This window comes from Corvus hawaiiensis, unplaced genomic scaffold (assembly GCF_020740725.1).
Source record: "Corvus hawaiiensis isolate bCorHaw1 unplaced genomic scaffold, bCorHaw1.pri.cur scaffold_68_ctg1, whole genome shotgun sequence".
Lineage (NCBI taxonomy): Eukaryota > Metazoa > Chordata > Aves > Passeriformes > Corvidae > Corvus > Corvus hawaiiensis.
The window spans coordinates 1-25,195 of NW_025963382.1; positions in this window are offsets into that span (position 1 = coordinate 1).

Consider the following 25,195-nt stretch of genomic DNA (forward strand, 5'->3'; position numbering starts at 1 on the left):
CCCCTTTTAGCCTCCCCCCTACGGCCCCTAGAGCCCCGGCAAGCCCCCCCCCCTTTAGCCCCGCCCCTTCCGGCTTAGCCCCGCCCCTTCCGGCTTTAGCCCCGCCCCTTCCGGCTTTAGCCCCGCCCACTCCCCCTTTAGCCACGCCCATTCCGCCTTCAGCCATGGCCTTTCCCCCTTTAGCCCTGCCCATACACGATTCTGCCTCGCCCATTCCCCTTTTAGCCTCCCCCCTACGGCCCCTAGAGCCCCGGCAAGCCCCCTCCCTTTAGCCCCCGCCCCTTCCGGCTTTAGCCCCGCCCACTCCGCCCTTGGCCCCGCCCATTCCCCCTTTAGCCACGCCCATTCCGCCTTCAGCCACGGCCTTTCCCCCTTTAGCCCTGCCCATACACGATTCTGCCTCGCCATTCCCCTTTTAGCCTCCCCCCTACGGCCCCTAGAGCCCCGGCAAGCCGTCCCCCCCTTTAGCCCCGCCCCTTCCGGCTTTAGCCCCGCCCACTCCGCCCTTGGCCCCGCCCACCCCGCCCTTGGCCCCGCCCATTCCCCCCTTTAGCCACGCCCATTCCGCCTTCAGCCACGGCCTTTCCCCCTTTAGCCCTGCCCATACACGATTCTGCCTCGCCCATTCCCCTTTTAGCCTCCCCCCTACGGCCCCTAGAGCCCCGGCAAGCCGTCCCTCCCTTTAGCCCCGCCCCTTCCGGCTTTAGCCCCGCCCACCCCGCCCTTGGCCCCTCCCATTCCCCCTTTAGCCACGCCCATTCCGCCTTCAGCCACGGCCTTTCCCTCTTTAGCCCTGCCCATACACGATTCTGCCTCGCCCATTCCCCTTTTAGCCTCCCCCCTACGGCCCCTAGAGCCCCGGCAAGCCGTCCCCCCCCTTTAGCCCCGCCCCTTCCGCCTTTAGCCCCGCCCACTCCGCCCTTAGCCCCGCCCACACCGCCCTTGGCCCCGCCCATTCTCCCTTTAGCCACGCCCATTCCGCCTTCAGCCACGGCCTTTCCCCCTTTAGCCCTGCCCATACACGATTCTGCCTCGCCCATTCTCCTTTTAGCCTCCCCCCTACGGCCCCTAGAGCCCCGGCAAGCCGTCCCCCCCTTTAGCCCCGCCCCTTCCGGCTTTAGCCCCGCCCCTTCCGGCTTTAGCCCCGCCCACCCCCGCCCTTGGCCCCGCCCATTCACCCTTTAGCCACGCCCATTTCCGCCTTCAGCCACGGCTTTCCCCCTTTAGCCCTGCCCATACACGATTCTGCCTCGCCCATTCCCCTTTTAGCCTCCCCCCTACGGCCCCTAGAGCCCCGGCAAGCCCCCCCCCTTTAGCCCCGCCCCTTCCGGCTTTAGCCCCGCCCCTTCCGGCTTTAGCCCCGCCCACTCCGCCCTTGGCCCCGCCCACTCCGCCCTTGGCCCCGCCCACCCCGCCCATTCCCCCTTTAGCCACGCCCATTCCGCCTTCAGCCACGGCCTTTCCCCCTTTAGCCCTGCCCATACACGATTCTGCCTCGCCCATTCCCCTTTTAGCCTCCCCCCTACGGCCCCTAGAGCCCCGGCAAGCCGTCCCCCCCTTTAGCCCCGCCCCCTTCCGGCTTTAGCCCCGCCCACTCCGCCCTTGGCCCCGCCCACACCGCCCTTGGCCCCGCCCATTCCCCCTTTAGCCACGCCCATTCCGCCTTCAGCCACGGCCTTTCCCCTTTTAGCCCTGCCCATACACGATTCTGCCTCGCCCATTCCCCTTTTAGCCTCCCCCCTACGGCCCCTAGAGCCCCGGCAAGACCCCCCCCTTTAGCCCCGCCCCTTCCGGCTTTAGCCCCGCCCACTCCGCCCTTGGCCCCGCCCACCCCGCCCTTGGCCCCGCCCATTCCCCCTTTAGCCACGCCCATTCCGCCTTCAGCCACGGCCTTTCCCCCTTTAGCCCTGCCCATACACGATTCTGCCTCGCCCATTCCCCTTTTAGCCTCCCCCCTACGGCCCCTAGAGCCCCGGCAAGCCCCCCCCCTTTAGCCCCGCCCCTTCCGGCTTTTGCCCCGCCCACTCCGCCCGTAGCCCCGCCCACTCCGCCCTCGGCCCCGCCCATTCCCTTTTCAGCCACGCCCATTCCGCCTTCAGCCACGGCCTTTCCCCTTTTAGCCCTGCCCATACACGATTCTGCCTCGCCCATTCCCCTTTTAGCCTCCCCCCTACGGCCCCTAGAGCCCCGGCAAGCCGTCCCTCCCTTTAGCCCCGCCCCTTCCGGCTTTAGCCCCGCCCACTCCGCCCCTTGGCCCCGCCCATTCCCCCTTTAGCCACGCCCATTCCGCCTTCAGCCACGGCCTTTCCCCCTTTAGCCCTGCCCATACACGATTCTGCCTCGCCCATTCCCCTTTTAGCCTCCCCCCTACGGCCCCTAGAGCCCCGGCAAGCCGTCCCCCCCTTTAGCCCCGCCCCTTCCGGCTTTAGCCCCGCCCCTTCCGGCTTTAGCCCCGCCCACTCCGCCCTTAGCCCCGCCCACCCCGCCGTTGGCCCCGCCCATTCCCCCTTTAGCCACGCCCATTCCGCCTTCAGCCACGGCCTTTCCCCCTTTAGCCCTGCCCATACACGAGTCTGCCCTCGCCCATTCCCCTTTTAGCCTCCCCCCTACGGCCCCTAGAGCCCCGGCAAGGCCCCCCCCTTTAGCCCCGCCCCTTCCGGCTTTAGCCCCCGCCCTCTCCGCCCTTGGCCCCGCCCACTCCGCCCTTGGCCCCGCCCATTCCCCCTTTAGCCACGCCCATTCCGCCTTCAGCCACGGCCTTTCCCCCTTTAGCCCTGCCACCCATACACGATTCTGCCTCGCCCATTCCCCTTTTAGCCTCCCCCCTACGGCCCCTAGAGCCCCGGCAAGCCGTCCCCCTCTTTAGCCCCCGCCCCTTCCGGCTTTAGCCCCGCCCACTCCGCCCTTAGCCCCGCCCACCCCGCCCTTGGCCCCGCCCATTCACCCTTTAGCCACGCCCATTCCGCCTTCAGCCACGGCCTTTCCCCCTTTAGCCCTGCCCATACACGATTCTGCCTCGCCCATTCCCCTTTTAGCCTCCCCCCTACGGCCCCTAGAGCCCCGGCAAGCCGTCCCCCTCTTTAGCCCCGCCCCTTCCGGCTTTAGCCCCGCCCACTCCGCCTTTAGCCCCGCGCACCTCCGCCCTTGGCCCCGCCCATTCCCCCTTTAGCCACGCCCATTCCGCCTTCAGCCACGGCCTTTCCCCCTTTAGCCCTGCCCCATACACGATTCTGCCTCGCCCATTCCCCTTTTAGCCTCCCCCCTACGGCCCCTAGAGCCCCGGCAAGCCCCCCCCTCTTTAGCCCCGCCCCTTCCGGCTTTAGCCCCGCCCACTCCGCCCTTAGCCCCGCCCACCCCTCCCTTGGCCCCGCCATTCCCCCTTTAGCCACGCCCATTCCGCCTTCAGCCACGGCCTTTCCCCCTTTAGCCCTGCCCATACACGATTCTGCCTCGCCCATTCCCCTTTTAGCCTCCCCCCTACGGCCCCTAGAGCCCCGGCAAGCCCCCCCCCTTTAGCCCCGCCCACCCCCGCCCTTGGCCCCGCCCATTCCCCCCTTTAGCCACGCCCATTCCGCCTTCAGCCACGGCCTTTCCCCCTTTAGCCCTGCCCATACACGATTCTGCCTCGCCCATTCCCCTTTTAGCCTCCCCCCTACGGCCCCTAGAGCCCCGGCAAGCCGTCCCCCCCTTTAGCCCCGCCCCTTCCGGCTTTAGCCCCGCCCACTCCGCCCTTGGCCCCGCCCACCCCGCCCTTGGCCCCGCCCATTCCCCCTTTAGCCACGCCCATTCCGCCTTCAGCCACGGCCTTTCCCCCTTTAGCCCTGCCCATACACGATTCTGCCTCGCCCATTCCCCTTTTAGCCTCCCCCCTACGGCCCCTAGAGCCAAGGCAAGCCCCCCCCCTTTAGCCCCGCCCACTCTGCCCTTGGCCCCGCCCATTCCCCCTTTAGCCACGCCCATTCCGCCTTCAGCCACGGCCTTTCCCCCCTTCAGCCCTGCCCATACACGATTCTGCCTCGCCCATTCCCCTTTTAGCCTCCCCCCTACGGCCCCTAGAGCCCCGGCAAGCCCCCCCCTTTAGCCCCGCCCCTTCCGGCTTTAGCCCCGCCCCTTCCGGCTTTAGCCCCGCCCACCCCGCCCTTGGCCCCGCCCATTCTCCCTTTAGCCACGCCCATTCCGCCTTCAGCCACGGCCTTTCCCCCTTTAGCCCCTGCCCATACACGAGTCTGCCTCGCCCATTCCCCTTTTAGCCTCCCCCCTACGGCCCCTAGAGCCCCGGCAAGCCCCCCCCCCTTTAGCCCCGCCCCTTCCGGCTTTAGCCCCGCCCACTCCGCCCTTGGCCCCGGCCTATTCCGCCTTTAGCCACGCCCATTCCGCCTTCAGCCACGGCCTTTCCCCCTTTAGCCCTGTCCATACACGATTCTGCCTCGCCCATTCCCCTTTTAGCCTCCCCCCTACGGCCCCTAGAGCCCCGGCAAGCCGTCCCCCTCTTTAGCCCCGCCCCTTCCGCTTTAGCCCCGCCCACTACGCCCTTAGCCCCGCCCACCCCGCCCTTGGCCCCGCCCATTCTCCCTTTAGCCACGCCCATTCCGCCTTCAGCCACGGCCTTTCCCCCTTTAGCCCTGCCCATACACGATTCTGCCTCGCCCATTCCCCTTTTAGCCTCCCCCCTACGGCCCCTAGAGCCCCGGTAAGCCGTCCCCCTCTTTAGCCCCGCCCCTTCCGGCTTTAGCCCCGCCCCTTCCGGCTTTAGCCCCCGCCCACTCCGCCCTTAGCCCCGCCCACCCCGCCCTTGGCCCCGCCCATTCCCCCTTTAGCCACGCCCATTCCGCCTTCAGCCACGGCCTTTCCCCCTTTAGCCCTGCCCATACACGAGTCTGCCTCGCCCATTCCCCTTTTAGCCTCCCCCCTACGGCCCCTAGAGCCCCGGCAAGGCCCCCCCCTTTAGCCCCGCCCCTTCCGGCTTTAGCCCCGCCCTCTCCGCCCTTGGCCCCGCCCACTCCGCCCTTGGCCCCGCCCATTCCCCCTTTAGCCACGCCCATTCCGCCTTCAGCCACGGCCTTTCCCCCTTTAGCCCTGCCCATACACGATTCTGCCTCGCCCATTCCCCTTTTAGCCTCCCCCCCTACGGCCCCTAGAGCCCCGGCAAGCCGTCCCCCTCTTTAGCCCCGCCCCTTCCGGCTTTAGCCCCGCCCACTCCGCCCTTAGCCCCGCCCACCCCGCCCTTGGCCCCGCCCATTCCCCCTTTAGCCACGCCCATTCCGCCTTCAGCCACGGCCTTTCCCCCTTTAGCCCTGCCCATACACGATTCTGCCTCGCCCATTCCCCTTTTAGCCTCCCCCCTACGGCCCCTAGAGCCCCGGCAAGCCGTCCCCCTCTTTAGCCCCGCCCCTTCCGGCTTTAGCCCCGCCCACTCCGCCCTTAGCCCCCGCCCACCCCGCCCTTGGCCCCGCCCATTCCCCCTTTAGCCACGCCCATTCCGCCTTCAGCCACGGCCTTTCCCCCTTTAGCCCTGCCCATACACGATTCTGCCTCGCCCATTCCCCTTTTAGCCTCCCCCCTTCGGCCCCTAGAGCCCCGGCAAGCCGTCCCCCCCTTTTAGCCTCGCCCCTTCCGCCTTTAGCCCCGCGCACTCCGCCCTTGGCCCCGCCCATTCCCCCTTTAGCCACGCCCATTCCGCCTTCAGCCACGGCCTTTCCCCCTTTAGCCCTGCCCATACACGATTCTGCCTCGCCCATTCCCCTTTTAGCCTCCCCCCTACGGCCCCTAGAGCCCCGGCAAGCCCCCCCCCTTTAGCCCCGCCCCTTCCGGCTTTAGCCCCGCCCACTCCGCCCTTAGCCCCGCCCACCCCTCCCTTGGCCCCGCCATTCCCCCTTTAGCCACGCCCATTCCGCCTTCAGCCACGGCCTTTCCCCCTTTAGCCCTGCCCATACACGATTCTGCCTCGCCCATTCCCCTTTTAGCCTCCCCCCTACGGCCCCTAGAGCCCCGGCAAGCCCCCCCCCTTTAGCCCCGCCCACCCCGCCCTTGGCCCCGCCCATTCCCCCTTTAGCCACGCCCATTCCGCCTTCAGCCACGGCCTTTCCCCCTTTAGCCCTGCCCATACACGATTCTGCCTCGCCCATTCCCCTTTTAGCCTCCCCCCTACGGCCCCTAGAGCCCCGGCAAGCCCCCCCCCTTTAGCCCCGCCCCTTCCGGCTTTAGCCCCGCCCACTCCGCCCTTAGCCCCGCCCAACCCGCCCTTGGCCCCGCCCATTCCCCCTTTAGCCACGCCCATTCCGCCTTCAGCCACGGCCTTTCCCCCTTTAGCCCTGCCCATACACGATTCTGCCTCGCCCATTCCCCTTTTAGCCTCCCCCCTACGGCACCTAGAGCCCCGGCAAGCCGTCCCTCCCTTTAGCCCCGCCCCTTCCGGCTTTAGCCCCGCCCACTCCGCCCTTGGCCCCGCCCATTCCCCCTTTAGCCACGCCCATTCCGCCTTCAGCCACGGCCTTTCCCCCTTTAGCCCTGCCCATACACGATTCTGCCTCGCCCATTCCCCTTTTAGCCTCCCCCCTACGGCCCCTAGAGCCCCGGCAAGCCCCCCCCTTTAGCCCCGCCCCTTCCGGCTTTAGCCCCGCCCTCTCCGCCCTTAGCCCCGCCCACCCCGCCCTTGGCCCCGCCCATTCCCCCTTTAGCCACGCCCATTCCGCCTTCAGCCACGGCCTTTCCCCCTTTAGCCCTGCCCATACACGATTCTGCCTCGCCCATTCCCCTTTTAGCCTCCCCCCTATGGCCCCTAGAGCCCCGGCAAGCCCCCCCCGTTTAGCCCCGCCCCTTCCGGCTTTAGCCCCTCCCACTCCGCCCTTGGCCCCGTCCACTCCGCCCTTGGCCCCGCCCATTCCCCCTTTAGCCACGCCCATTCCGCCTTCAGCCACGGCCTTTCCCCCTTTAGCCCTGCCCATACACGATTCTGCCTCGCCCATTCCCCTTTTAGCCTCCCCCCTACGGCCCCTAGAGCCCCGGCAAGCCCCCCCCCCTTTAGCCCCGCCCCTTCCGGCTTTAGCCCCGCCCACTCCGCCCTTGGTCCCGCCCACTCCGCCCTTGGCCCCGCCCATTCCCCCTTTAGCCACGCCCATTCCGCCTTCAGCCACGGCCTTTCCCCCTTTAGCCCTGCCCATACACGATTCTGCCTCGCCCATTCCCCTTTTAGCCTCCCCCCTACGGCCCCTAGAGCCCCGGCAAGCCGTCCCCCCTTTAGCCCAGCCCCTTCCGGCTTTAGCCCCGCCCACTCCGCCCTTAGCCCCGCCCACCCCGCCCTTGGCCCCGCCCATTCCCCCTTTAGCCACGCCCATTACGCCTTCAGCCACGGCCTTTCCCCCTTTAGCCCTGCCCATACACGATTCTGCCTCGCCCATTCCCCTTTTAGCCTCCCCCCTACGGCCCCTAGAGCCTCGGCCAGCCGTCCCCCCTTTTAGCCCCGCCCCTTCCGCCTTTAGCCCCGCCCACCCCGCCCTTGGCCCCGCCCATTCACCCTTTAGCCACGCCCATTCCGCCTTCAGCCACGGCCTTTCCCCCTTTAGCCCTGCCCATACACGATTCTGCCTCGCCCATTCCCCTTTTAGCCTCCCCCCTACGGCCCCTAGAGCCCCGGCAAGCCGTGTCCCCCCTTTAGCCCCGCCCCTTCCGGCTTTAGCCCCGCCCACTCCGCCCTTAGCCCCGCCCACCCCTCCCTTGGCCCCGCCATTCCCCCTTTAGCCACGCCCATTCCGCCTTCAGCCACGGCCTTTCCCCCTTTAGCCCTGCCCATACACGATTCTGCCTCGCCCATTCCCCTTTTAGCCTCCCCCCTACGGCCCCTAGAGCCCCGGCAAGCCCCCCCCCTTTAGCCCCGCCCACCCCGCCCTTGGCCCCGCCCATTCCCCCTTTAGCCACGCCCATTCCGCCTTCAGCCACGGCCTTTCCCCCTTTAGCCCTGCCCATACACGATTCTGCCTCGCCCATTCCCCTTTTAGCCTCCCCCCTACGGCCCCTAGAGCCCCGGCAAGCCCCCCCCTTTAGCACCGCCCCTTCCGGCTTTAGCCCCGCCCACTCCGCCCTTAGCCCCGCCCACACCGCCCTTGGCCCCGCCCATTCCCCCTTTAGCCACGCCCATTCCGCCTTCAGCCACGGCCTTTCCCCCTTTAGCCCTGCCCATACACGATTCTGCCTTGCCCATTCCCCTTTTAGCCTCCCCCCTACGGCCCCTAGAGCCCCGGCAAGCCGTCCCCCCCCGTTTAGCCCCGCCCCTTCCGGCTTCAGCCCCGCCCACCACGCCCTTGGCCCCGCCCATTCCCCCTTTAGCCACGCCCATTCCGCCTTCAGCCACGGCCTTTCCCCCTTTAGCCCTGCCCATACACGATTCTGCCTCGCCCATTCCCCTTTTAGCCTCCCCCCTACGGCCCCTAGAGCCCCGGCAAGCCCCCCCCCTTAGCCCCCCCCCCTTCCGGCTTTAGCCCCGCCCACTCCGCCCTTAGCCCCGCCCACCCCTCCCTTGGCCCCGCCCATTCCCCCTTTAGCCACGCCCATTCCGCCTTCAGCCACGGCCTTTCCCCCTTTAGCCCTGCCCATACACGATTCTGCCTCGCCCATTCCCCTTTTAGCCTCCCCCCTACGGCCCCTAGAGCCCCGGCAAGCCGTCCCTCCCTTTAGCCCCGCCCCTTCCGGCTTTAGCCCCGCCCACTCCGCCCTTGGCCCCGCCCATTCCCCCTTTAGCCACGCCCATTCCGCCTTCAGCCACGGCCTTTCCCCCTTTAGCCCTGCCCATACACGATTCTGCCTCGCCCATTCCCCTTTTAGCCTCCCCCCTACGGCCCCTAGAGCCCCGGCAAGCCGTCCCCCCTTTAGCCCCGCCCCTTCCGGCTTTAGCCCCGCCCCTTCCGCCCTTAGCCCCGCCCACCCCTCCCTTGGCCCCGCCCATTCCCCCTTTAGCCACGCCCATTCCGCCTTCAGCCACGGCCTTTCCCCCTTTAGCCCTGCCCATACACGATTCTGCCTCGCCCATTCCCCTTTTAGCCTCCCCCCTACGGCCCCTAGAGCCCCGGCAAGCCGTCCCTCCCTTTAGCCCCGCCCCTTCCGGCTTTAGCCCCGCCCACTCCGCCCTCGGCCCCGCCCATTCCCCCTTTAGCCACGCCCATTCCGCCTTCAGCCACGGCCTTTCCCCCTTTAGCCCTGCCCATACACGATTCTGCCTCGCCCATTCCCCTTTTAGCCTCCCCCCTACGGCCCCTAGAGCCCCGGCAAGCCGTCCCCCTCTTTAGCCCCGCCCCTTCCGGCTTTAGCCCCGCCCACTCCGCCCTTAGCCCCGCCCACCCCGCCCTTGGCCCCGCCCATTCCCCCTTTAGCCACGCCCATTCCGCCTTCAGCCACGGCCTTTCCCCCTTTAGCCCTGCCCATACACGATTCTGCCTCGCCCATTCCCCTTTTAGCCTCCCCCCTACGGCCCCTAGAGCCCCGGCAAGCCGTCCCTCCCTTTAGCCCCGCCCCTTCCGGCTTTAGCCCCGCCCACTCCGCCCTTAGCCCCGCCCACTCCGTTCTTGGCCCCGCCCATTCCCCCTTTAGCCACGCCCATTCCGCCTTCAGCCACGGCCTTTCCCCCTTTAGCCCTGACCACACACGATTCTGCCTCGCCCATTCCCCTTTTAGCCTCCCCCCTACGGCCCCTAGAGCCCCGGCAAGCCCCCCCCTTTAGCCCCGCCCCTTACTGCTTTAGGCCCGCCCACTCCGCCCTTAGCCCCGCCCACTCCGCCCTTAGCCCCGCCCACCCCGCCCTTGGCCCCGCCCATTCCCCCTTTAGCCACGCCCATTCCGCCTTCAGCCACGGCCTTTCCCCCTTTAGCCCTGCCCATACACGATTCTGCCTCGCCCATTCCCCTTTTAGCCTCCCCCCTACGGCCCCTAGAGCCTCGGCAAGCCGTCCCCCCCTTTAGCCCCGCCCCTTCCGGCTTTAGCCCCGCCCACTCCGCCCTTAGCCCCGCCCACCACGCCCTTGGCCCCGCCCATTCCCCCTTTAGCCACGCCCATTCCGCCTTCAGCTGTTGGGGTCCCTCCCCTGCCGTGTAGCCCTGGGAGAGGGGGCCCTGAGGGCACAGGCACGGGGTTTCCTGTCCCTGCTCAGCCTCGTTCCCATTGGTTGGTTTGTGTTCCCTGCGCGGGGAGAAGGACCCTTGGTCCCGTGACTGGAACAGTTCCTGGGCAGAGCCCCGGCCATGCGGCTGGAGAAATAAACATCTCTGAAACAGCTACCGAGAATCTGTCTGTCCATATATATATTTCCTTTCCACGGGACTCCTGGTTTGATATATGCGTGTTGCAGGATCCCCACTGCAACAAATGGTGGAGATTTGAGAGCAGAACCATCCCTGATCCCTAAGCGACTGATTTGTGTGAGTAAACCCTGGAAACTTTGGATTCCTCTTCTTGGTTTTGCTTTGCTATTCCGTATCTAAACTATGGAGGAACCGTGGGAAGACTCTTGGCTCTCAGAGCCGCATATGGACATTTATCTTAAACTTAAAATGATTCTTGAACAACGATTTGTAAATTTTAGCTTGATTCAAGCTCAAAAAGAACTGAAACACTTCCTGGCATGGTTGTTTAAGAACTTTTTCTATGTTTCTTGGGATTTAATTCTTACCAAGGGCTTTTGGAAAACCGTTTGGACACAGTTAATACTGGAGTCAAAATATATGCCGATGGAAGAATATTTTCGTGAATATTATTTAGTTACCGAGACTGTTGAGCAATGTCAGCTGTGTCCTGGCGAAGGGAAGCCTGGCGAAGGGACCGTGCGGCCCAGGCCACGTGCACCGAGCGCTCTGAGAGCAGCAGCGAGGCAGTTCCCGCGCGCGGGCGGAGCCACGCGAGCCGCAGTGTCGGTGGCGGAGCGAGGAGCGGCGGGACCCGGCGGTGCCCGCCCGGTCCTGTGCAGCGCGTGGTGGAGCGAGCCCCGTGAACGCCCGACCGAGAGGGGCGGCACGCGGGCGGCGGCTGGCGGCGATGGCGGTGGAACGGAGCCGCGCCCGGCCGAGACGCGCGCTGGAGCGGGGCGCGGGGGAGTCGTCGCTCGGGGGCCCGGCCGAGACGTGTGTGCAGCGCCCGGCAGCGGCAGCGAAGCTGCGACCAGAGGAGGCGACGCACGGAGAACTGAGCGGCGTGGCCCGGCCCGGCCCGCGCAGCCCCGAACGCGACCCCGGGAAGAGCGCGCAGGCACCAGCAGCCCCGAGAATTCCAACACGGGAGCGACCGAAGGAGAGAGCAAAGACGCAGCGAGACAGAAAACAGCAGCCACTCGGAAAAAGGAAAAGATCATAGCAACTAAGACCTTAGGGATAGTAAAATGGTATAATGTTAAGCAAAATTATGGTTTTATAACAAGGTATGACAACCAGCAAGACATATTTGTGCATAGAACTGCTATTAAAAAGAATAACCCTGAAAAATGGATCCCAAGCTTGGGAGATGGAGAAGTGGTGGAATTTAATATTGTACTAGGGAGAAAAGGGTTACAAGCATCGCAGGTCACTGGGCCTGATGGTGTTCCTGTAAAAGGCAGTATATATGCAAAATATCGTAGTCATGTTAGACAGTATCTCCATTGTAAGCCCCCCCTACAGTTTCCCTTTCCTAATCCCACCTTTCCCTTTTACCCTATGTCCTATTACCCCCAGTGTATTCCCAATCCGTTTTTTCATCCATGGTTTCCCTCACAAAACCATGCTTTTGCCAATTGTTTCCCCAAAAATCCCTTTCCAATGCCGAGTGGGGGATGAAAAGGGGGAGGGAAGAAGTTAAACCCTCTCCTGCCTCAGTTTCCCCACAAAGCATGCTCAGAGAATTCTGTCTCCCTTCTGTCAGCCCTAAGATGTTCCAGAGAATCTGTTTGGACATTTAAAGACTCAGGAGGGTGGCTTGTTTTGTTTTGAAACTGTTCTTGTTATGTTTATCCAGTTGTTTTCATTCTCCTTTTATTAAAATAAAACGGGTGAGGTGTTGGGGTCCCTCCCCTGCCGTGTAGCCCTGGGAGAGGGGGCCCTGAGGGCACAGGCACGGGGTTTCCTGTCCCTGCTCAGCCTCGTTCCCATTGGTTGGTTTGTGTTCCCTGCGCGGGGAGAAGGACCCTTGGTCCCGTGACTGGAACAGTTCCTGGGCAGAGCCCCGGCCATGCGGCTGGAGAAATAAACATCTCTGAAACAGCTACCGAGAATCTGTCTGTCCATATATATATTTCCTTTCCACGGGACTCCTGGTTTGATATATGCGTGTTGCAGGATCCCCACTGCAACATTCAGCCACGGCCTTTCCCCCTTTAGCCCTGCCCATACACGATTCTGCCTTGCCCATTCCCCTTTTAGCCTCCCCCCTACGGCCCCTAGAGCCCCGGCCAGCCGTCCCCCCCTTTAGCCCCGCCCCTTCCGCCTTTAGCCCCGCCCACTCCGCCCTTGGCCCCGCCCATTCCCCCTTTAGCCACGCCCATTCCGCCTTCAGCCACGGCCTTTCCCCCTTTAGCCCTGCCCATACACGATTCTGCCTCGCCCATTCCCCTTTTAGCCTCCCCCCTACGGCCCCTAGAGCCCCGGCAAGACCCCCCCCTTTAGCCCCGCCCCTTCCGGCTTTAGCCCCGCCCACTCCGCCCTTGGCCCCGCCCACCCCGCCCTTGGCCCCGCCCATTCCCCCTTTAGCCACGCCCATTCCGCCTTCAGCCACGGCCTTTCCCCCTTTAGCCCTGCCCATACACGATTCTGCCTCGCCCATTCCCCTTTTAGCCTCCCCCCTACGGCCCCTAGAGCCCCGGCAAGCCCCCCCCCCCTTTAGCCCCGCCCCTTCCGGCTTTTGCCCCGCCCACTCCGCCCGTAGCCCCGCCCACTCCGCCCTCGGCCCCGCCCATTCCCCCTTCAGCCACGCCCATTCCGCCTTCAGCCACGGCCTTTCCCCTTTTAGCCCTGCCCATACACGATTCTGCCTCGCCCATTCCCCTTTTAGCCTCCCCCCTACGGCCCCTAGAGCCCCGGCAAGCCGTCCCTCCCTTTAGCCCCGCCCCTTCCGGCTTTAGCCCCGCCCACTCCGCCCTTGGCCCCGCCCATTCCGCCTTTAGCCACGCCCATTCCGCCTTCAGCCACGGCCTTTCCCCCTTTAGCCCTGCCCATACACGATTCTGCCTCGCCCATTCCCCTTTTAGCCTCCCCCCTACGGCCCCTAGAGCCCCGGCAAGCCGTCCCCCTCTTTAGCCCCGCCCCTTCCGGCTTTAGCCCCGCCCCTTCCGGCTTTAGCCCCGCCCACTCCGCCCTTAGCCCCGCCCACCCCGCCCTTGGCCCCGCCCATTCCCCCTTTAGCCACGCCCATTCCGCCTTCAGCCACGGCCTTTCCCCCTTTAGCCCTGCCCATACACGAGTCTGCCTCGCCCATTCCCCTTTTAGCCTCCCCCCTACGGCCCCTAGAGCCCCGGCAAGGCCCCCCCCTTTAGCCCCGCCCCTTCCGGCTTTAGCCCCGCCCTCTCCGCCCTTGGCCCCGCCCACTCCGCCCTTGGCCCCGCCCATTCCCCCTTTAGCCACGCCCATTCCGCCTTCAGCCACGGCCTTTCCCCCTTTAGCCCTGCCCATACACGATTCTGCCTCGCCCATTCCCCTTTTAGCCTCCCCCCTACGGCCCCTAGAGCCCCGGCAAGCCGTCCCCCTCTTTAGCCCCGCCCCTTCCGGCTTTAGCCCCGCCCACTCCGCCCTTAGCCCCGCCCACCCCGCCCTTGGCCCCGCCCATTCCCCCTTTAGCCACGCCCATTCCGCCTTCAGCCACGGCCTTTCCCCCTTTAGCCCTGCCCATACACGATTCTGCCTCGCCCATTCCCCTTTTAGCCTCCCCCCTACGGCCCCTAGAGCCCCGGCAAGCCGTCCCCCTCTTTAGCCCCGCCCCTTCCGGCTTTAGCCCCGCCCACTCCGCCCTTAGCCCCGCCCACCCCGCCCTTGGCCCCGCCCATTCCCCCTTTAGCCACGCCCATTCCGCCTTCAGCCACGGCCTTTCCCCCTTTAGCCCTGCCCATACACGATTCTGCCTCGCCCATTCCCCTTTTAGCCTCCCCCCTTCGGCCCCTAGAGCCCCGGCAAGCCGTCCCCCCTTTTAGCCTCGCCCCTTCCGCCTTTAGCCCCGCGCACTCCGCCCTTGGCCCCGCCCATTCCCCCTTTAGCCACGCCCATTCCGCCTTCAGCCACGGCCTTTCCCCCTTTAGCCCTGCCCATACACGATTCTGCCTCGCCCATTCCCCTTTTAGCCTCCCCCCTACGGCCCCTAGAGCCCCGGCAAGCCCCCCCCCTTTAGCCCCGCCCCTTCCGGCTTTAGCCCCGCCCACTCCGCCCTTAGCCCCGCCCACCCCTCCCTTGGCCCCGCCATTCCCCCTTTAGCCACGCCCATTCCGCCTTCAGCCACGGCCTTTCCCCCTTTAGCCCTGCCCATACACGATTCTGCCTCGCCCATTCCCCTTTTAGCCTCCCCCCTACGGCCCCTAGAGCCCCGGCAAGCCCCCCCCCTTTAGCCCCGCCCACCCCGCCCTTGGCCCCGCCCATTCCCCCTTTAGCCACGCCCATTCCGCCTTCAGCCACGGCCTTTCCCCCTTTAGCCCTGCCCATACACGATTCTGCCTCGCCCATTCCCCTTTTAGCCTCCCCCCTACGGCCCCTAGAGCCCCGGCAAGCCCCCCCCCTTTAGCCCCGCCCCTTCCGGCTTTAGCCCCGCCCACTCCGCCCTTAGCCCCGCCCAACCCGCCCTTGGCCCCGCCCATTCCCCCTTTAGCCACGCCCATTCCGCCTTCAGCCACGGCCTTTCCCCCTTTAGCCCTGCCCATACACGATTCTGCCTCGCCCATTCCCCTTTTAGCCTCCCCCCTACGGCACCTAGAGCCCCGGCAAGCCGTCCCTCCCTTTAGCCCCGCCCCTTCCGGCTTTAGCCCCGCCCACTCCGCCCTTGGCCCCGCCCATTCCCCCTTTAGCCACGCCCATTCCGCCTTCAGCCACGGCCTTTCCCCCTTTAGCCCTGCCCATACACGATTCTGCCTCGCCCATTCCCCTTTTAGCCTCCCCCCTACGGCCCCTAGAGCCCCGGCAAGACCCCCCCCTTTAGCCCCGCCCCTTCCGGCTTTAGCCCCGCCCACTCCGCCCGTAGCCCCGCCCACTCCGCCCTCGGCCCCGCCCATTCCCCCTTCAGCCACGCCCATTCCGCCTTCAGCCACGGCCTTTCCCCTTTTAGCCCTGCCCATACACGATTCTGCCTCGCCCATTCCCCTTTTAGCCTCCCCCCTACGGCCCCTAGAGCCCCGGCAAGCCGTCCCCCCCTTTAGCCCCGCCCCTTCCGGCTTTAGCCCCGCCCCTTCCGGCTTTAGCCCCGCCCACTCCGCCCTTAGCCCCGCCACCCCGCCCTTGGCCCCGCCCATTCCCCCTTTAGCCACGCCCATTCCGCCTTCAGCCACGGCCTTTCCCCCTTTAGCCCTGCCCATACACGATTCTGCCTCGCCCATTCCCCTTTTAGCCTCCCCCCTACGGCCCCTAGAGCCCCGGCAAGCCGTCCCCCTCTTTAGCCCCGCCCCTTCCGCCTTTAGCCCCGCCCACTTCGGCATTAGCCCCGCCCATTCCGCCCTTGGCCCCGCCCATTCCCCCTTTAGCCCCGCCCATTCCGCCTTCAGCCACGGCCTTTCCCCCTTTAGCCCTGCCCATACACGATTCTGCCTCGCCCATTCCCCTTTTAGCCTCCCCCCTACGGCCCCTAGAGCCCCGGCAAGCCCCCCCCTTTAGCCCTCCCCTTCCGGCTTTAGCCCCCGCCCACTCCGCCTTTAGCCCCGCCCACTCCGCCCTTGGCCCCGCCCATTCCCCCTTTAGCCACGCCCATTCCGCCTTCAGCCACGGCCTTTCCCCCTTTAGCCCTGCCCATACACGATTCTGCCTCGCCCATTCCCCTTTTAGCCTCCCCCCTACGGCCCCTAGAGCCCCGGCAAGCCCCCCCCTTTAGCCCCGCCCCTTCCGGCTTTAGCCCCGCCCTCTCCGCCCTTAGCCCCGCCCACCCCGCCCTTGGCCCCGCCCATTCCCCCTTTAGCCACGCCCATTCCGCCTTCAGCCACGGCCTTTCCCCCTTTAGCCCTGCCCATACACGATTCTGCCTCGCCCATTCCCCTTTTAGCCTCCCCCCTATGGCCCCTAGAGCCCCGGCAAGCCCCCCCCGTTTAGCCCCGCCCCTTCCGGCTTTAGCCCCTCCCACTCCGCCCTTGGCCCCGTCCACTCCGCCCTTGGCCCCGCCCATTCCCCCTTTAGCCACGCCCATTCCGCCTTCAGCCACGGCCTTTCCCCCTTTAGCCCTGCCCATACACGATTCTGCCTCGCCCATTCCCCTTTTAGCCTCCCCCCTACGGCCCCTAGAGCCCCGGCAAGCCCCCCCCCCTTTAGCCCCGCCCCTTCCGGCTTTAGCCCCGCCCACTCCGCCCTTGGTCCCGCCCACTCCGCCCTTGGCCCCGCCCATTCCCCCTTTAGCCACGCCCATTCCGCCTTCAGCCACGGCCTTTCCCCCTTTAGCCCTGCCCATACACGATTCTGCCTCGCCCATTCCCCTTTTAGCCTCCCCCCTACGGCCCCTAGAGCCCCGGCAAGCCGTCCCCCCTTTAGCCCAGCCCCTTCCGGCTTTAGCCCCGCCCACTCCGCCCTTAGCCCCGCCCACCCCGCCCTTGGCCCCGCCCATTCCCCCTTTAGCCACGCCCATTACGCCTTCAGCCACGGCCTTTCCCCCTTTAGCCCTGCCCATACACGATTCTGCCTCGCCCATTCCCCTTTTAGCCTCCCCCCTACGGCCCCTAGAGCCCCGGCCAGCCGTCCCCCCTTTTAGCCCCGCCCCTTCCGCCTTTAGCCCCGCCCACCCCGCCCTTGGCCCCGCCCATTCACCCTTTAGCCACGCCCATTCCGCCTTCAGCCACGGCCTTTCCCCCTTTAGCCCTGCCCATACACGATTCTGCCTCGCCCATTCCCCTTTTAGCCTCCCCCCTACGGCCCCTAGAGCCCCGGCAAGCCGTGTCCCCCCTTTAGCCCCGCCCCTTCCGGCTTTAGCCCCGCCCACTCCGCCCTTAGCCCCGCCCACCCCTCCCTTGGCCCCGCCATTCCCCCTTTAGCCACGCCCATTCCGCCTTCAGCCACGGCCTTTCCCCCTTTAGCCCTGCCCATACACGATTCTGCCTCGCCCATTCCCCTTTTAGCCTCCCCCCTACGGCCCCTAGAGCCCCGGCAAGCCCCCCCCCTTTAGCCCCGCCCACCCCGCCCTTGGCCCCGCCCATTCCCCCTTTAGCCACGCCCATTCCGCCTTCAGCCACGGCCTTTCCCCCTTTAGCCCTGCCCATACACGATTCTGCCTCGCCCATTCCCCTTTTAGCCTCCCCCCTACGGCCCCTAGAGCCCCGGCAAGCCCCCCCCTTTAGCACCGCCCCTTCCGGCTTTAGCCCCGCCCACTCCGCCCTTAGCCCCGCCCACACCGCCCTTGGCCCCGCCCATTCCCCCTTTAGCCACGCCCATTCCGCCTTCAGCCACGGCCTTTCCCCCTTTAGCCCTGCCCATACACGATTCTGCCTTGCCCATTCCCCTTTTAGCCTCCCCCCTACGGCCCCTAGAGCCCCGGCAAGCCCCCCCGTTTAGCCCCGCCCCTTCCGGCTTCAGCCCCGCCCACCACGCCCTTGGCCCCGCCCATTCCCCCTTTAGCCACGCCCATTCCGCCTTCAGCCACGGCCTTTCCCCCTTTAGCCCTGCCCATACACGATTCTGCCTCGCCCATTCCCCTTTTAGCCTCCCCCCTACGGCCCCTAGAGCCCCGGCAAGCCCCCCCCCTTAGCCCCCCCCCCTTCCGGCTTTAGCCCCGCCCACTCCGCCCTTAGCCCCGCCCACCCCTCCCTTGGCCCCGCCCATTCCCCCTTTAGCCACGCCCATTCCGCCTTCAGCCACGGCCTTTCCCCCTTTAGCCCTGCCCATACACGATTCTGCCTCGCCCATTCCCCTTTTAGCCTCCCCCCTACGGCCCCTAGAGCCCCGGCAAGCCGTCCCTCCCTTTAGCCCCGCCCCTTCCGGCTTTAGCCCCGCCCACTCCGCCCTTGGCCCCGCCCATTCCCCCTTTAGCCACGCCCATTCCGCCTTCAGCCACGGCCTTTCCCCCTTTAGCCCTGCCCATACACGATTCTGCCTCGCCCATTCCCCTTTTAGCCTCCCCCCTACGGCCCCTAGAGCCCCGGCAAGCCGTCCCCCCTTTAGCCCCGCCCCTTCCGGCTTTAGCCCCGCCCCTTCCGCCCTTAGCCCCGCCCACCCCTCCCTTGGCCCCGCCCATTCCCCCTTTAGCCACGCCCATTCCGCCTTCAGCCACGGCCTTTCCCCCTTTAGCCCTGCCCATACACGATTCTGCCTCGCCCATTCCCCTTTTAGCCTCCCCCCTACGGCCCCTAGAGCCCCGGCAAGCCGTCCCTCCCTTTAGCCCCGCCCCTTCCGGCTTTAGCCCCGCCCACTCCGCCCTCGGCCCCGCCCATTCCCCCTTTAGCCACGCCCATTCCGCCTTCAGCCACGGCCTTTCCCCCTTTAGCCCTGCCCATACACGATTCTGCCTCGCCCATTCCCCTTTTAGCCTCCCCCCTACGGCCCCTAGAGCCCCGGCAAGCCGTCCCCCCTTTAGCCCCGCCCCTTCCGGCTTTAGCCCCGCCCCTTCCGCCCTTAGCCCCGCCCACCCCTCCCTTGGCCCCGCCCATTCCCCCTTTAGCCACGCCCATTCCGCCTTCAGCCACGGCCTTTCCCCCTTTAGCCCTGCCCATACACGATTCTGCCTCGCCCATTCCCCTTTTAGCCTCCCCCCTACGGCCCCTAGAGCCCCGGCAAGCCGTCCCTCCCTTTAGCCCCGCCCCTTCCGGCTTTAGCCCCGCCCACTCCGCCCTTGGCCCCGCCCATTCCCCCTTTAGCCACGCCCATTCCGCCTTCAGCCACGGCCTTTCCCCCTTTAGCCCTGCCCATACACGATTCTGCCTCGCCCATTCCCCTTTTAGCCTCCCCCCTACGGCCCCTAGAGCCCCGGCAAGACCCCCCCCTTTAGCCCCGCCCCTTCCGGCTTTAGCCCCGCCCACTCCGCCCTTAGCCCCGCCCACTCCGTTCTTGGCCCCGCCCATTCCCCCTTTAGCCACGCCCATTCCGCCTTCAGCCACGGCCTTTCCCCCTTTAGCCCTGACCACACACGATTCTGCCTCGCCCATTCCCCTTTTAGCCTCCCCCCTACGGCCCCTAGAGCCCCGGCAAGCCCCCCCCTTTAGCCCCGCCCCTTACTGCTTTAGGCCCGCCCACTCCGCCCTTAGCCCCGCCCACTCCGCCCTTAGCCCCGCCCACCCCGCCCTTGGCCCCGCCCATTCCCCCTTTAGCCACGCCCATTCCGCCTTCAGCCACGGCCTTTCCCCCTTTAGCCCTGCCCATACACGATTCTGCCTCGCCCATTCCCCTTTTAGCCTCCCCCCTACGGCCCCTAGAGCCTCGGCAAGCCGTCCCCCCCCTTTAGCCCCGCCCCTTCCGGCTTTAGCCCCGCCCACTCCGCCCTTAGCCCCGCCCACCACGCCCTTGGCCCCGCCCATTCCCCCTTTAGCCACGCCCATTCCGCCTTCAGCTGTTGGGGTCCCTCCCCTGCCGTGTAGCCCTGGGAGAGGGGGCCCTGAGGGCACAGGCACGGGGTTTCCTGTCCCTGCTCAGCCTCGTTCCCATTGGTTGGTTTGTGTTCCCTGCGCGGGGAGAAGGACCCTTGGTCCCGTGACTGGAACAGTTCCTGGGCAGAGCCCCGGCCATGCGGCTGGAGAAATAAACATCTCTGAAACAGCTACCGAGAATCTGTCTGTCCATATATATATTTCCTTTCCACGGGACTCCTGGTTTGATATATGCGTGTTGCAGGATCCCCACTGCAACAAATGGTGGAGATTTGAGAGCAGAACCATCCCTGATCCCTAAGCGACTGATTTGTGTGAGTAAACCCTGGAAACTTTGGATTCCTCTTCTTGGTTTTGCTTTGCTATTCCGTATCTAAACTATGGAGGAACCGTGGGAAGACTCTTGGCTCTCAGAGCCGCATATGGACATTTATCTTAAACTTAAAATGATTCTTGAACAACGATTTGTAAATTTTAGCTTGATTCAAGCTCAAAAAGAACTGAAACACTTCCTGGCATGGTTGTTTAAGAACTTTTTCTATGTTTCTTGGGATTTAATTCTTACCAAGGGCTTTTGGAAAACCGTTTGGACACAGTTAATACTGGAGTCAAAATATATGCCGATGGAAGAATATTTTCGTGAATATTATTTAGTTACCGAGACTGTTGAGCAATGTCAGCTGTGTCCTGGCGAAGGGAAGCCTGGCGAAGGGACCGTGCGGCCCAGGCCACGTGCACCGAGCGCTCTGAGAGCAGCAGCGAGGCAGTTCCCGCGCGCGGGCGGAGCCACGCGAGCCGCAGTGTCGGTGGCGGAGCGAGGAGCGGCGGGACCCGGCGGTGCCCGCCCGGTCCTGTGCAGCGCGTGGTGGAGCGAGCCCCGTGAACGCCCGACCGAGAGGGGCGGCACGCGGGCGGCGGCTGGCGGCGATGGCGGTGGAACGGAGCCGCGCCCGGCCGAGACGCGCGCTGGAGCGGGGCGCGGGGGAGTCGTCGCTCGGGGGCCCGGCCGAGACGTGTGTGCAGCGCCCGGCAGCGGCAGCGAAGCTGCGACCAGAGGAGGCGACGCACGGAGAACTGAGCGGCGTGGCCCGGCCCGGCCCGCGCAGCCCCCGAACGCGACCCCGGGAAGAGCGCGCAGGCACCAGCAGCCCCGAGAATTCCAACACGGGAGCGACCGAAGGAGAGAGCAAAGACGCAGCGAGACAGAAAACAGCAGCCACTCGGAAAAAGGAAAAGATCATAGCAACTAAGACCTTAGGGATAGTAAAATGGTATAATGTTAAGCAAAATTATGGTTTTATAACAAGGTATGACAACCAGCAAGACATATTTGTGCATAGAACTGCTATTAAAAAGAATAACCCTGAAAAATGGATCCCAAGCTTGGGAGATGGAGAAGTGGTGGAATTTAATATTGTACTAGGGAGAAAAGGGTTACAAGCATCGCAGGTCACTGGGCCTGATGGTGTTCCTGTAAAAGGCAGTATATATGCAAAATATCGTAGTCATGTTAGACAGTATCTCCATTGTAAGCCCCCCCTACAGTTTCCCTTTCCTAATCCCACCTTTCCCTTTTACCCTATGTCCTATTACCCCCAGTGTATTCCCAATCCGTTTTTTCATCCATGGTTTCCCTCACAAAACCATGCTTTTGCCAATTGTTTCCCCAAAAATCCCTTTCCAATGCCGAGTGGGGGATGAAAAGGGGGAGGGAAGAAGTTAAACCCTCTCCTGCCTCAGTTTCCCCACAAAGCATGCTCAGAGAATTCTGTCTCCCTTCTGTCAGCCCTAAGATGTTCCAGAGAATCTGTTTGGACATTTAAAGACTCAGGAGGGTGGCTTGTTTTGTTTTGAAACTGTTCTTGTTATGTTTATCCAGTTGTTTTCATTCTCCTTTTATTAAAATAAAACGGGTGAGGTGTTGGGGTCCCTCCCCTGCCGTGTAGCCCTGGGAGAGGGGGCCCTGAGGGCACAGGCACGGGGTTTCCTGTCCCTGCTCAGCCTCGTTCCCATTGGTTGGTTTGTGTTCCCTGCGCGGGGAGAAGGACCCTTGGTCCCGTGACTGGAACAGTTCCTGGGCAGAGCCCCGGCCATGCGGCTGGAGAAATAAACATCTCTGAAACAGCTACCGAGAATCTGTCTGTCCATATATATATTTCCTTTCCACGGGACTCCTGGTTTGATATATGCGTGTTGCAGGATCCCCACTGCAACATTCAGCCACGGCCTTTCCCCCTTTAGCCCTGCCCATACACGATTCTGCCTTGCCCATTCCCCTTTTAGCCTCCCCCCTACGGCCCCTAGAGCCCCGGCCAGCCGTCCCCCCCTTTAGCCCCGCCCCTTCCGCCTTTAGCCCCGCCCACTCCGCCCTTGGCCCCGCCCATTCCCCCTTTAGCCACGCCCATTCCGCCTTCAGCCACGGCCTTTCCCCCTTTAGCCCTGCCCATACACGATTCTGCCTCGCCCATTCCCCTTTTAGCCTCCCCCCTACGGCCCCTAGAGCCCCGGCAAGCCCCCCCCCTTTAGCCCCGCCCCTTCCGGCTTTAGCCCCGCCCACTCCGCCCTTAGCCCCGCCCACTCCGCCCTTGGCCCCGCCCATTCCCCCTTTAGCCCCGCCCATTCCGCCTTCAGCCACGGCCTTTCCCCCTTTAGCCCTGCCCATACACGAGTCTGCCTCGCCCATTCCCCTTTTAGCCTCCCCCCTACGGCCCCTAGAGCCCCGGCAAGCCCCCCCCCTTTAGCCCCGCCCCTTCCGGCTTTAGCCCCGCCCACTCCGCCCTTGGCCCCGCCCACCCCGCCCTTGGCCCCGCCCATTCCCCCTTTAGCCACGCCCATTCCGCCTTCAGCCACGGCCTTTCCCCCTTTAGCCCTGCCCATACACGATTCTGCCTCGCCCATTCCCCTTTTAGCCTCCTCCCTACGGCCCCTAGAGCCCCGGCAAGCCCCCCCCCCTTTAGCCCCGCCCCTTCCGGCTTTAGCCCCGCCCCTTCCGGCTTTAGCCCCGCCCACTCCGCCCTTAGCCCCGCCCACCCCTCCCTTGGCCCCGCCCATTCCCCCTTTAGCCACGCCCATTCCGCCTTCAGCCACGGCCTTTCCCCCTTTAGCCCTGCCCATACACGATTCTGCCTCGCCCATTCCCCTTTTAGCCTCCCCCCTACGGCCCCTAGAGCCCCGGCCAGCCGTCCCCCCTTTTAGCCCCGCCCCTTCCGCCTTTAGCCCCGCCCACTCCGCCCTTGGCCCCGCCCATTCCCCCTTTAGCCACGCCCATTCCGCCTTCAGCCACGGCCTTTCCCCCTTTAGCCCTGCCCATACACGATTCTGCCTCGCCCATTCCCCTTTTAGCCTCCCCCCTACGGCCCCTAGAGCCCCGGCAAGCCCCCCCCTTTAGCCCCGCCCCTTCCGGCTTTAGCCCCGCCCACTCCGCCCTTAGCCCCGCCCACCCCGCCCTTGGCCCTGCCATTCCCCCTTTATCCACGCCCATTCCGCCTTCAGCCACGGCCTTTCCCCCTTTAGCCCTGCCCATACACGATTCTGCCTCGCCCATTCCCCTTTTAGCCTCCCCCCTACGGCCCCTAGAGCCCCGGCAAGCCCCCCCCCTTTAGCCCCGCCCACTCTGCCCTTGGCCCCGCCCATTCCCCCTTTAGCCACGCCCATTCCGCCTTCAGCCACGGCCTTTCCCCCTTTAGCCCTGCCCATACACGATTCTGCCTCGCCCATTCCCCTTTTAGCCTCCCCCCTACGGCCCCTAGAGCCCCGGCAAGCCCCCCCCTTTAGCCCCGCCCCTTCCGGCTTTAGCCCCGCCCACTCCGCCCTTAGCCCCGCCCACCCCGCCCTTGGCCCCGCCCATTCCCCCTTTAGCCACGCCCATTCCGCCTTCAGCCACCGCCTTTCCCCCTTTAGCCCTGCCCATACACGATTCTGCCTTGCCCATTCCCCTTTTAGCCTCCCCCCTACGGCCCCTAGAGCCCCGGCAAGCCCCCCCCTTACGGCTTTAGCCCCGCCCCTTCCGCCTTTAGCCCCGCCCACCCCGCCCTTGGCCCCGCCCATTCCCCCTTTAGCCACGCCCATTCCGCCTTCAGCCACGGCCTTTCCCCCTTTAGCCCTGCCCATACACGATTCTGCCTCGCCCATTCCCCTTTTAGCCTCCCCCCTACGGCCCCTAGAGCCCCGGCAAGCCGTCCCCCCCCTTTAGCCCCGCCCCTTCCGGCTTTAGCCCCGCCCACTCCGCCCTTAGCCCCGCCCACCCCTCCCTTGGCCCCGCCCATTCCCCCTTTAGCCACGCCCATTCCGCCTTCAGCCACGGCCTTTCCCCCTTTAGCCCTGCCCATACACGATTCTGCCTCGCCCATTCCCCTTTTAGCCTCCCCCCTACGGCCCCTAGAGCCCCGGCAAGCCGTCCCTCCCTTTAGCCCCGCCCCTTCCGGCTTTAGCCCCGCCCACTCCGCCCTTGGCCCCGCCCATTCCCCCTTTAGCCACGCCCATTCCGCCTTCAGCCACGGCCTTTCCCCCTTTAGCCCTGCCCATACACGATTCTGCCTCGCCCATTCCCCTTTTAGCCTCCCCCCTACGGCCCCTAGAGCCCCGGCAAGCCGTGTCCCCCCTTTAGCCCCGCCCCTTCCGGCTTTAGCTCCGCCCACTCCGCCCTTAGCCCCGCCCACCCCGCCCTTGGCCCCGCCCATTCCCCCTTTAGCCACGCCCATTCCGCCTTCAGCCACGGCCTTTCCCCCTTTAGCCCTGCCCATACACGATTTTGCCTCGCCCATTCCCCTTTTAGCCTCCCCCCTACGGCCCCTAGAGCCCCGGTAAGCCCCCCCCTTTAGCCCCGCCCCTTCCGGCTTTAGCCCCGCCCTCTCCGCCCTTAGCCCCGCCCACCCCGCCCTTGGCCCCGCCCATTCCCCCTTTAGCCACGCCCATTCCGCCTTTAGCCACGGCCTTTCCCCCTTTAGACCTGCCCATACACGAGTCTGCCTCGCCCATTCCCCTTTTAGCCTCCCCCCTACGGCCCCTAGAGCCCCGGCAAGCCCCCCCCTTTAGCCCCGCCCACCCCGCCCTTGGCCCCGCCCATTCCCCCTTTAGCCACGCCCATTCCGCCTTCAGGCACGGCCTTTCCCCCTTCAGCCCTGCCCATACACGATTCTGCCTCGCCCATTCCCCTTTTAGCCTTCCACCTACGGCCCCTAGAGCCCTGGCAAGCCGTGTCCCCCCTTTAGCCCCGCCCCTTCCGGCTTTAGCCCCGCCCCTTCCGCCTTTAGCCCCGCCCAATCCGCCCTTAGCCCCGCCCACTCCGCCCTTAGCCCCGCCCACCCCGCCCTTGGCCCCGCCCATTCCCCCTTTATCCACGCCCATTCCGCCTTCAGCCACGGCCTTTCCCCCTTTAGCCCTGCCCATACACGATTTTGCCTCGCCCATTCCCCTTTTAGCCTCCCCCCTACGGCCCCTAGAGCCCCGGTAAGCCACCCCCCTTTAGCCCCGCCCATTCCGGCTTTAGCCCCGCCCTCCCCGCCC